We start from the raw sequence: 9,152 nt of genomic DNA, 5'->3' as shown, positions 1-9,152 counted from the left end.
AAGAAATCATCCAGGACAGCAAGAGCTCCAAAGAATAACTACTGCAAATCTGGTCCTGGAAAAATTTGGCATTAGTCTTTGCTGGGAACAGTGGCCAGTTATGAACAATGTGACTATTTGCAAGAATAAATAATGTGTGGATATTGTTACAGGATTTTGAAAGTGTTGGCATTTTTTGAAGTCTTTCAGCTTTACACTTTCTGCCTTCCTCCCACAGCAGAAAAAAAAAGCTCACATCAAATATGATATGACTCTTGAATTTATTACTGAGCCAGCCAGGCAGACCTGGGGCTAAATAATACAGTGGCAGCTTTTGGGCCTGCTCCAGCTCTGTGTGTAGTCTGAAAATAATGGAGCTAGTCTGAAATTAGCTTATAGGGGAAGGCCTTGCTGTTAGATTTAATAAATCTCATTCCCCCAGGCTCAGCACTGGGGCCAGCTCTGTTTATTGTCTTTATTGATGGTTTGGATGAGGAGACTGAGCCCACCCTTAGTAGGTTCCCAGACTGCACCAAGTTGGGCTGGAGTGTTCATCTGCTGGAGGGTGGGAAGGCTCTGCAGAGCGATCTGGACTGGCTGGATATGTGGGCCAAGGTCAATTGTTTGAGATTCAGCAAAGCCAAATACTGGGTCCTGCCCTTGGGTCACAACAACCCCTGCAGTGTCACAGGCTGAGGCAGGGTGGCTGGAAAGTGCCCAGTGGAAAAGGACCTGGGGGTGCTGGTGACAGCATCTGAACATGAGCCAGTGGCACTGGGCTGTACCAGCCCTGGTGTGGCAGCAGGGCCAGGGCAGTGACCGTCTGTGCTGGGCATGGCTGAGGTCACTCGAGAGCTGTGTCCAGTTCTGGGCCCCTCAGTCCAGGAAGGACATTGAGGGGCTGGAGCGTGTCCAGAGAAGGGAACGGAGCTGGGGAAGGGTTTGGAGCACAGCTCTGATGAGGAGCAGCTGAGAGAGATCAGCCTGGGGGAAAGGGGGCTCAGGGGGAACCTTCTGGCTCTGCGCAGCTGACAGGAGGGTAAAGCCTGGTGGGGGTTGGGCTCTTCTCTCAAGTTATGAGTGAAAGAACAGGATGAGATGACCTCAAGTTGTGTAAGTGGAGATTCAGATTGGATATTAGGAATAATTTCTTCACCAAAAGGGTTATGAAACACTGGAACAGGCTCCCAGGGCAGGTGGAGTCACCAGCCCTGGAGGTGCTTAAAAGACGAGTAAATTTAGGGATGGGTTTGGCACTGCTGGGTTAATGACTGTATTTGATGATCTTTAGATCTTTTACAGCCTAAATGATTCTGTGGTTCTGTGATTCTGGGCATGAGCAGAGCTGACACCAGATACAAGAATGGCCTTTGTAATAAAGAATTGGGTAAATAAAAATTCGGAATAAGAAGTTTAAATAAAGTATGTATAATTATAACTAAATGTAAGTATGGAATAAGGAATTCTCCTCCCGGTCGAGATAGAATTCCTTTTCCAAAAACCACGAATTGCAAAAGAACCCCCCCAGATAACAGGTTTCAGCAGACTCATCAACTCGGAGGAAAAGACAGGACACAGGCCATCACAGGAACAAAAGAACCAGCCTAAAAGTCTACCTCCAGAGAAAGGCAACGCCCGGCCGATTTCGGCCGGAGACCATCAAGCAAGACAAAAGGGACGAGCCCCAGGAAGATGGTCGTTGCCAGAATCGAACACCACACCTGCCAAACCCATACTACAGAAACTCAATCAAGAAAGACAAAGAAGAGACTACTCCTCTGAGATATCCATCGGCACCAGCCCGGATCTCTCAATCCCGCTGTGATGAAATATGTTAAAATACATACAGACTCACTTTACATTTGAGGAGACTCTGCCCGGATACTTACTGACTCAATGTTCTAGGCCAGGAAATCCATTCACCCGACAATCAGGGACATTTGGTGAATGGAAACTGGTTGGAATTCTAGCCTGGGGACATAAAATCCCTATAAAAACCCAGGCCAGAGGACCCTCAGACGTGGATTTGGGAACACCTATACCTTGCGTATAGACCCTGTCCACCCAGCGCTGCGCTGTCCATTTATTGTGGTTTTTTCCTCACTGTTTGTTGCTTTATTAATTTATAATAAATTAATCTTTGTTAATCTTTAATTTGCCGTTGCATTTATAACACCTTCTTTCATGTGCTGTATCAGTGATAGCAACTTGGCAGCTACAGGTGGTTTCTCTGCATTCTCCAGAATCAGGCAGAAAATACTTCTGTATCAACTCCTGGTGTTGAATCTAGATTTATGTTCCCAACAGACATCCCTGTTCAGCCACAACTTTGGGGTTATAGCGTGGGCACACCACATTCCATTCCAGCAGGTCTCAAGGCCAGAGAATGGACCTGCATCCATCTGCTTTACCACCAAGATCACTGCCCACAAAGTGGTTAAAAAGGACTCCTTCAAAATGCCACTTAAATAGCACCTTTGTTCCAAAAATCAAAGATGTGTGTCTCGGTTTTAGAAGACAGGTGTCTGCTAGGGAGGGCAGGAGCCTCCCTTGTAATTATGATAATCCTGAAATCAAGGGGCTCTCAGGCAGAGATCTGGGGAGAGGAATAACAGTTCTTCACTAATATTTATAACAAGACAAACAAACAACAATAACTACAGTATTAGCAAGAAAACAGAACCAGGGACCCCGTGACAGCTTTCTCGGCTGAGACGGGATGGAGGAGAGGCTTTGTTTTCACAAACCCCTCGGGCAGTCCCGGTGCTCCTGCGGGGCTCTGAGGAACAGTCGGCTGGAACAGCAGGGATGAGCTGAGATCCCGGGCCGGTGGCTGAGGTGGATCAGCAGAGGAATGAGCTGAGATCCCGGGCCGGTGGCTGAGGTGGATCAGCAGAGGAATGAGCTGAGATCCCGGGCCGGTGGATGAGGTGGATCAGCAGAGGAATGAGCTGAGATCCCGGGCCGGTGGATGAGGTGGATCAGCAGAGGAATGAGCTGAGATCCCGGGCCGGTGGCTGAGGTGGATCAGCAGAGGAATGAGCTGAGATCCCGGGCCGGTGGCTGAGGTGGATCAGCAGAGGAATGAGCTGAGATCCTGGGCCGGTGGCTGAGGTGGATCAGCAGAGGAATGAGCTGAGATCCCGGGCCGGTGGCTGAGGTGGATCAGCAGCTCCGCGGCCTGGCACTGCCACACGTCCCGGCAGGACAGGGGGTGCGAGGCCACCAACAAAGAGGGGAGAAGGAGAAGAAGCAGCAGTTCCGTCTGGGTGATGGTGAATTCCCTTCTCCCCACCGCAACAGTTCTCAGCAAAGTGTCCCTCTCCGAAGCTGAAGAAGCTCCCCAAACTGTCCCCACCCTCCCCTTTTCCTGCCCCCTTCCCCCCTGGGCCTGGCAGAACTCTTTGTCTTTTCTCAAGCACCCACCAAATACCCGCAGTCAGGTTTTCCCCGCAACTAATGGGTAAAAATTCCACAGGCAAGCCAGAACTAAAAGAAGGACACCTAACCCCCAACAATGTGAAATTAGCAGTCACCCAGCAAGTCAGCTGGGCTGTACGGGGGCTCTGAGGCTGAGAGAACAAGTGGATTTAGTAAGAGTGGTGTGTTCCCTGCCTTTATTGCTGCTTTGTGCTCTGGTTCACAGAGTTTCTACCTCTGCTCTCACTTCCCAGGAAGCTCTTGATCTCTCACATTAAAGCCAAAGGTCAGTGCAGAGACTTGTCTTTCTACTGACGGTAACTGCATTTTCCACATGCTTTTTGTGCTGACAAAAAGCATGTCACTCAGCAAAGCCTGAAATTGGTTCATTTTCATTCTGTTATGTAAAAAGATAGATGTATAAATGTTCATTCCCCTTCCCTTTTATATTGGAAAATGTATTTTCCTCCATATGAAATTCAGGAGTTTCAGCAGAAGAAATGTAAGGCCTCTGATAAGCAAAAGAACAACAACAAAGGCACCAGAATGGACCAGCAGGAAAATGGTCTTCTTTCCCATAGAAAGGCCATAAAAGTCTAGTTACATTTTTCAGTCTTAAGTATTTCTGGATTTTTTTTTTTTTTCCCCTGGCATTACATTTTCATCTTTCTGAGGAAAACAGTCCACAGTGAAAACACTGAGAAATGAGAGTAAGCTACAACCATCAGATCAGAGCAGAAGGAGGGAGCTGAGGGTGTTTTCTGGGCTGGGCTTGTCCCAAGCCAAAAATTAGTTTCTTTTTTAAATGATCAGCAGTAGCACAATGTGGGGAAATTACTGGGGGGGGGAAATAAAGAAAACTGAGAAGTACCTTCTCAGGTAGTAGGCTAAAGTTATAGTCACATTATCACTAAACTACAGGAAAAACATAAACTCTCCAACAACATCTTTTCAGTGTTACAGAATCAAAGCATTACTTTATTCTGGCCAGGATGTGCAGTAGAAATTATTTCATTCACACATGCCAGGTGATACAGTGGAAATCATTCCATCATACATGGTTCTTCAGTAGACTTTTCACATATTTATACGTAGTAATGTTAGGGGTTTGAGGGGGATCACAAGAAATCCATGCTTGGATGGAATCAATGTATACAATAGAACAATGTAAGTTTAATAATTAATATGTAAGTTATATAACGATAGAGATTAAAAACATGTTCAACTCAAAACCAGGTTGGGTCAGATTTGGGTATGTGTACCCCTGACACCCAGAGCTCTTTAATAAAGCACCGTCATATAATCATTCTGTGATTATGTGTCCCTGAACACGAACAGTAACCTGTTGTAATGCAGTTAGGAAAAATGGTATGACCCAAAAAATGTAACCCTGAAAATGTAGAGTTGTAAGTTGCTTTCCCTTATCTTGTTCTCCCCAGTTTCCCTTATTGGTTGTGTAAATTCCCTCCACCCTTTTCCCCTGTCTTTAAAAAGGACTGCTCATCGATACCTCTTCCTCTTTCCCTCCTGCCATCTCACCCCAAAGGATCCCAAGAAATAAAGCTGTAACTGCCATCTCAGCTAAGGGAAAGAGCTCGTTTTTAGGATCTTCTTTGGCAAGCTAATCTACCTGTCCTGTCTCTGTGGCTGCTGCAGGTGGACAGTGGTAGAGAGGGGCAGGGGACATTAGAAATTATAGCAATATATTCATATTCATTGGTCTTAAATTACACAATTCTTAGTGTTTGATATCCTATTGGTTATTGATTCCTTCACCTTCAGTGTTAATTAGGATGTCATTTTCTGGTTCTCTTTTCCCAGACCAGGTGTCTCCAACTGCCCCAGGGGGTGATGTTAGTTAATGCATATTTATCTCCTCTGTATCTTCTGGCTACTCTCAATCTGTAGATTTTAAGCCCATCAGGCTTTACCTGGTGAACACAGTCTTTTGAAGAGATCAATTCCCCTTCCACTGGGCAAAGGTGAATAAAACAAAACCCTGACTAAAGTTACATTTAAAAAAAAATCGATTAAAAAAAAAAAATTGGTTGCATCATTTCCAACAAACTAAGGGAGATAGGAGAAGATGTCTTGCTGCTGTCTAATGACTCTCCTCATTAACACTGGGTGTAACACTGAGCACACCTCTGTCCCAAGGTTAGCTGAGATGTAATACTGCTACACATTTCCATCCCAAAGTTACCTGCCCCCAAGGTCCAATCACCCCTTGCTCTTTGACAGGAGTCACTCAGTCTCCACCTAAACGTAAAGAAAGGGGAGAAGTAGGGAAATCTCTATTGTAACTTCTGGGGCCAGTCATCCATCTGAACCTGCCTTCTTCCCTGCAGGCCCTGCAGGCACATCTGTTGGGTAAGAACCATATTCTCCACATATTGATTGATTGATTGATTGATTATCTCGAGACAGCTTTTGCTAGAGATAATCTGTGTGTTGCTTTGAATACGTTTTTGCAGTCAGATGCTATCATTGGCAATCCTCAAACCTTCAACCTGTCACAATTTTCTGTTATATTTATAAAGTGTGTTATTCCATAAACTGTTAGCATGAGTCCTTTGAGGGCTCTGGCACAGGCAGCACACTTGACATAACTGATAACATACTGAGCAGGGGGAATCCAAGAGGGGCCTCTCTTTCTAAACTAAAATAGGGATTTTTACTCTGAAGGCAAATTGACCTACCCTCTAATACAGTGGTCTGTGCAGCAGGGTCCCCATTCTGGGACACTGACAGGCTGGTCGGGCACAAGGCTCTCATCTTTCCTGGGGTGCTGACAGACTGATCAAATATAAGAGGCTCAAGGAAACCCTTCCCCTGCCTTTAACTGACAGAAAATTGGCACAGTCAGTAGGATTGCCATGGATAGGCTGCAGCAACAACACAAATATGCCCCTTCCCAGGCTGGGAAGGAGCAGGGTCAAAGGTTTTGGAAAGATGAAGAGAAAGTCATGAAACACATTGAACAATGTAAGGATGAACAAAAATCTAAAGTGAGAAGAGGTAAACATGTCATTTGTACAGTTTTAAGAGCATGCTTTTCTCATGCACCAAAAAAATCTAAAGACACCCTTGTTTCTAAACCAATTTTGGATATAGAATATACTGTGTTGAAATCAGAAAATGAGGTATTAAAGTCATCCTTAGCCTTTAAAAATGAAACAGGAGAAAAACTGGGAATCCAAGTTGATCAATTAGTGATTCTGAATAATCATCCTAAAACCGAGGTTGACCACCTTAAAACTCTGTTTGTTGCAGCTGAACACAGAGAGAAACAGGGCCTGGAGAAACAGGCTCCTGTTTCATATAGATGCTTTCAGAAGCTGGTACATTATATGGACCTTGAGACTTCTGATGGGGACATTTGGTGTGCTGGTAATGATGTAGAAATTGTGGGGACCTCTTAACCTGGTCTCCTTGAGATCATTAGGTCAAACCAAGACTGGTACTGACAGTAAATTTGCACTCCTGCACATAGAAACCTCTAGTCACCAGAGGAGTTAGGACAACTGCAGGAAAAATACTCAAGGCAAGAGGAAGAATCTGAAGTTGAGTGTGTGTGGCAAGTGTCCTTCAACAGGGACAACAGGATTTTGTTGAATGAGGAGGAAGCATGGGACTATTGGGGACCAGGAGTATCCCTCACTATCCCGCTGGGAGATCATGATTACTTCTGAACTGCACGGGCTGTGCATGGGGCCGGCAGTGCCAAGCCTGAGGACAGAGGAGACCTGCTGGTAATTCAAACTGCGGGCAGCTCTGCCTTGGCAGCCTCCGTGCAGAAGGCAGCCTGCAATACAGGCCACGTATGACAGACACACCAGCAGGAAATCTCCCGTGCCAGCTCCCACTGACCCAGCCTGGTTAACTCCTCTCATCCAAGGCCTCCTGGCTACTCTTAAGACGTTTGCTGCCAAGGTCCAAGACTGCTTGCAAGCTGCTTATGCTCTGAATAATGCAAACACCGGTTGTGGTCCAGGCCAGCAAAGCCCTGTAACCTCCTCACACCAGATTGTGTAAGGACTGGTGGGATACAGGCACTGAACAGGCTGGATCAGTTCCTCTGTGGAGAAGCTGATGGACCATGCATGGCGAGTGAGCCAGCTTAACATCCCACAGTCTAGATTTAATGAAAGGTCTGATGAGAGACCCAAATTTGATAAAAAAATGTGTGACCTGTGGCATCAGGCCTGAGAGCTGGGGGTACCTAAGTGCTGGTTACATAGTGCCTCCAGGGATGGCATCCATAAGCTGGTTCAGTCTTTAAATGTGGTGAGAAAAAACAGCAGGAATGAGGAAAAACAAACTCAGCAAAGTTTTTGCATCAGAAAGAGCATGTGCCTTCCTCAGCAAAATAGGACTTAATTTGGGAGAATCCATGGCAAACCCCCCACATTCCTGGGGAGGGCAATGAGCCACCCTGCCCTATGCATATTAGCAGTAAGTGGCTCACAAGTAAATCCCCCAAAACTTTCAAATAATGTTCCTCAAAGTTGGTCCTCAAAAAATTATGGCTGAATTTTTAATTTGTGCAGGAGCTCAAGTGTAAGTGATTATAAGGAAAACAGAAGATATTTCTTAGAATGATACCTAGTTGCCATAAATTTACATCAATTGATGGGATAATAAAGGCATGTTCTACAGCAAAAGCCTCTGTCTGGCCTCTGGGGGATATATGGTTAACTAGGGCTGAAAGTGCTTGTGAAGGCTGTCCAAACAAACGTTTTAGCATTTGATTTACTTTGTGGAAAAACCTGGAAACTCGTGGATGGAACTTTACAGAGTGAGAGGCTCTGGTTTGCCAGGGATACAAACAGAATCTGAAAAAATGTGGGGCAAGTCAGACTACGAAAAAATCAATCATCAACACCACTGCATTCTTCCCAAATGACTAATGTAAAGCAATACCCTCTGATAGGGTGGTGACATATTTGGAAAAAAGAGGCATTGTTAAAAGAGGCTTTGTTAATTGTACATGTTGGTGTCAGAGGCATGAGAAGTCTTTGTGATTCCGTGATAACTCCTAGATACAAGTAATGTTAGTGTAGATACAAGTAATCACTCAAATGTTTGTAAGTTCATTGAAATTACAGGGCATGGTTTTATTTACTCAGGTCCTGTCACATCTTACCAATTGTCATGGTTTAACTAAATGTTGATTCAAGACCTGCTGTCACCCCTATTGAAATGAAGCTCACCTTGAGCAGGAAACTGCTACAACATGAAGACTTAAAACAATTGCTGAAACAAGCTCAAGAAAATGGACAAAGGACTCTGGTCCTTGTCTGTCACAATGTGGAGGAAATACATCATGTTTTGGAACCAGTCAAGAAAGATGCTTGAAAGTGTAAGAACACTGGTGGTGGGATGCCCTCTTTAGATGATCACCCTTTTGCTTTTTGTCTTGATAAAGGTATTATGTGTTAAAGTTTGTATTATTATGAGGCAATTAGCCTATTGGCCGCCCCTACAAACATCAGATAATCCATGCAATGCAAATGCATGAAACGCTCTTGAACTCCATCTGGATATTGGGAAGCTTGAGTGACTACAGTCATGGGGTTGATTAAGTGGGAAAATAGGGGAAAATTAGAGACATCTGGGGAAAAATCTTGAGGCTAAACTTATAGTCACATTCCAACAGAAGCTGTAACTTTAAGAAATTTTAGGGTAAAATGCAGTTGCTATTTTCAGGAGGCAATGCAGTTGGCAAGCACAGAATTCATTCCATGATAGTT

This window comes from Cyanistes caeruleus, chromosome 2 (assembly GCF_971803275.1).
Source record: "Cyanistes caeruleus chromosome 2, bCyaCae1.hap1.1, whole genome shotgun sequence".
NCBI classification, from domain to species: domain Eukaryota; kingdom Metazoa; phylum Chordata; class Aves; order Passeriformes; family Paridae; genus Cyanistes; species Cyanistes caeruleus.
Note: the sequence above shows the minus strand (reverse complement) of the source record.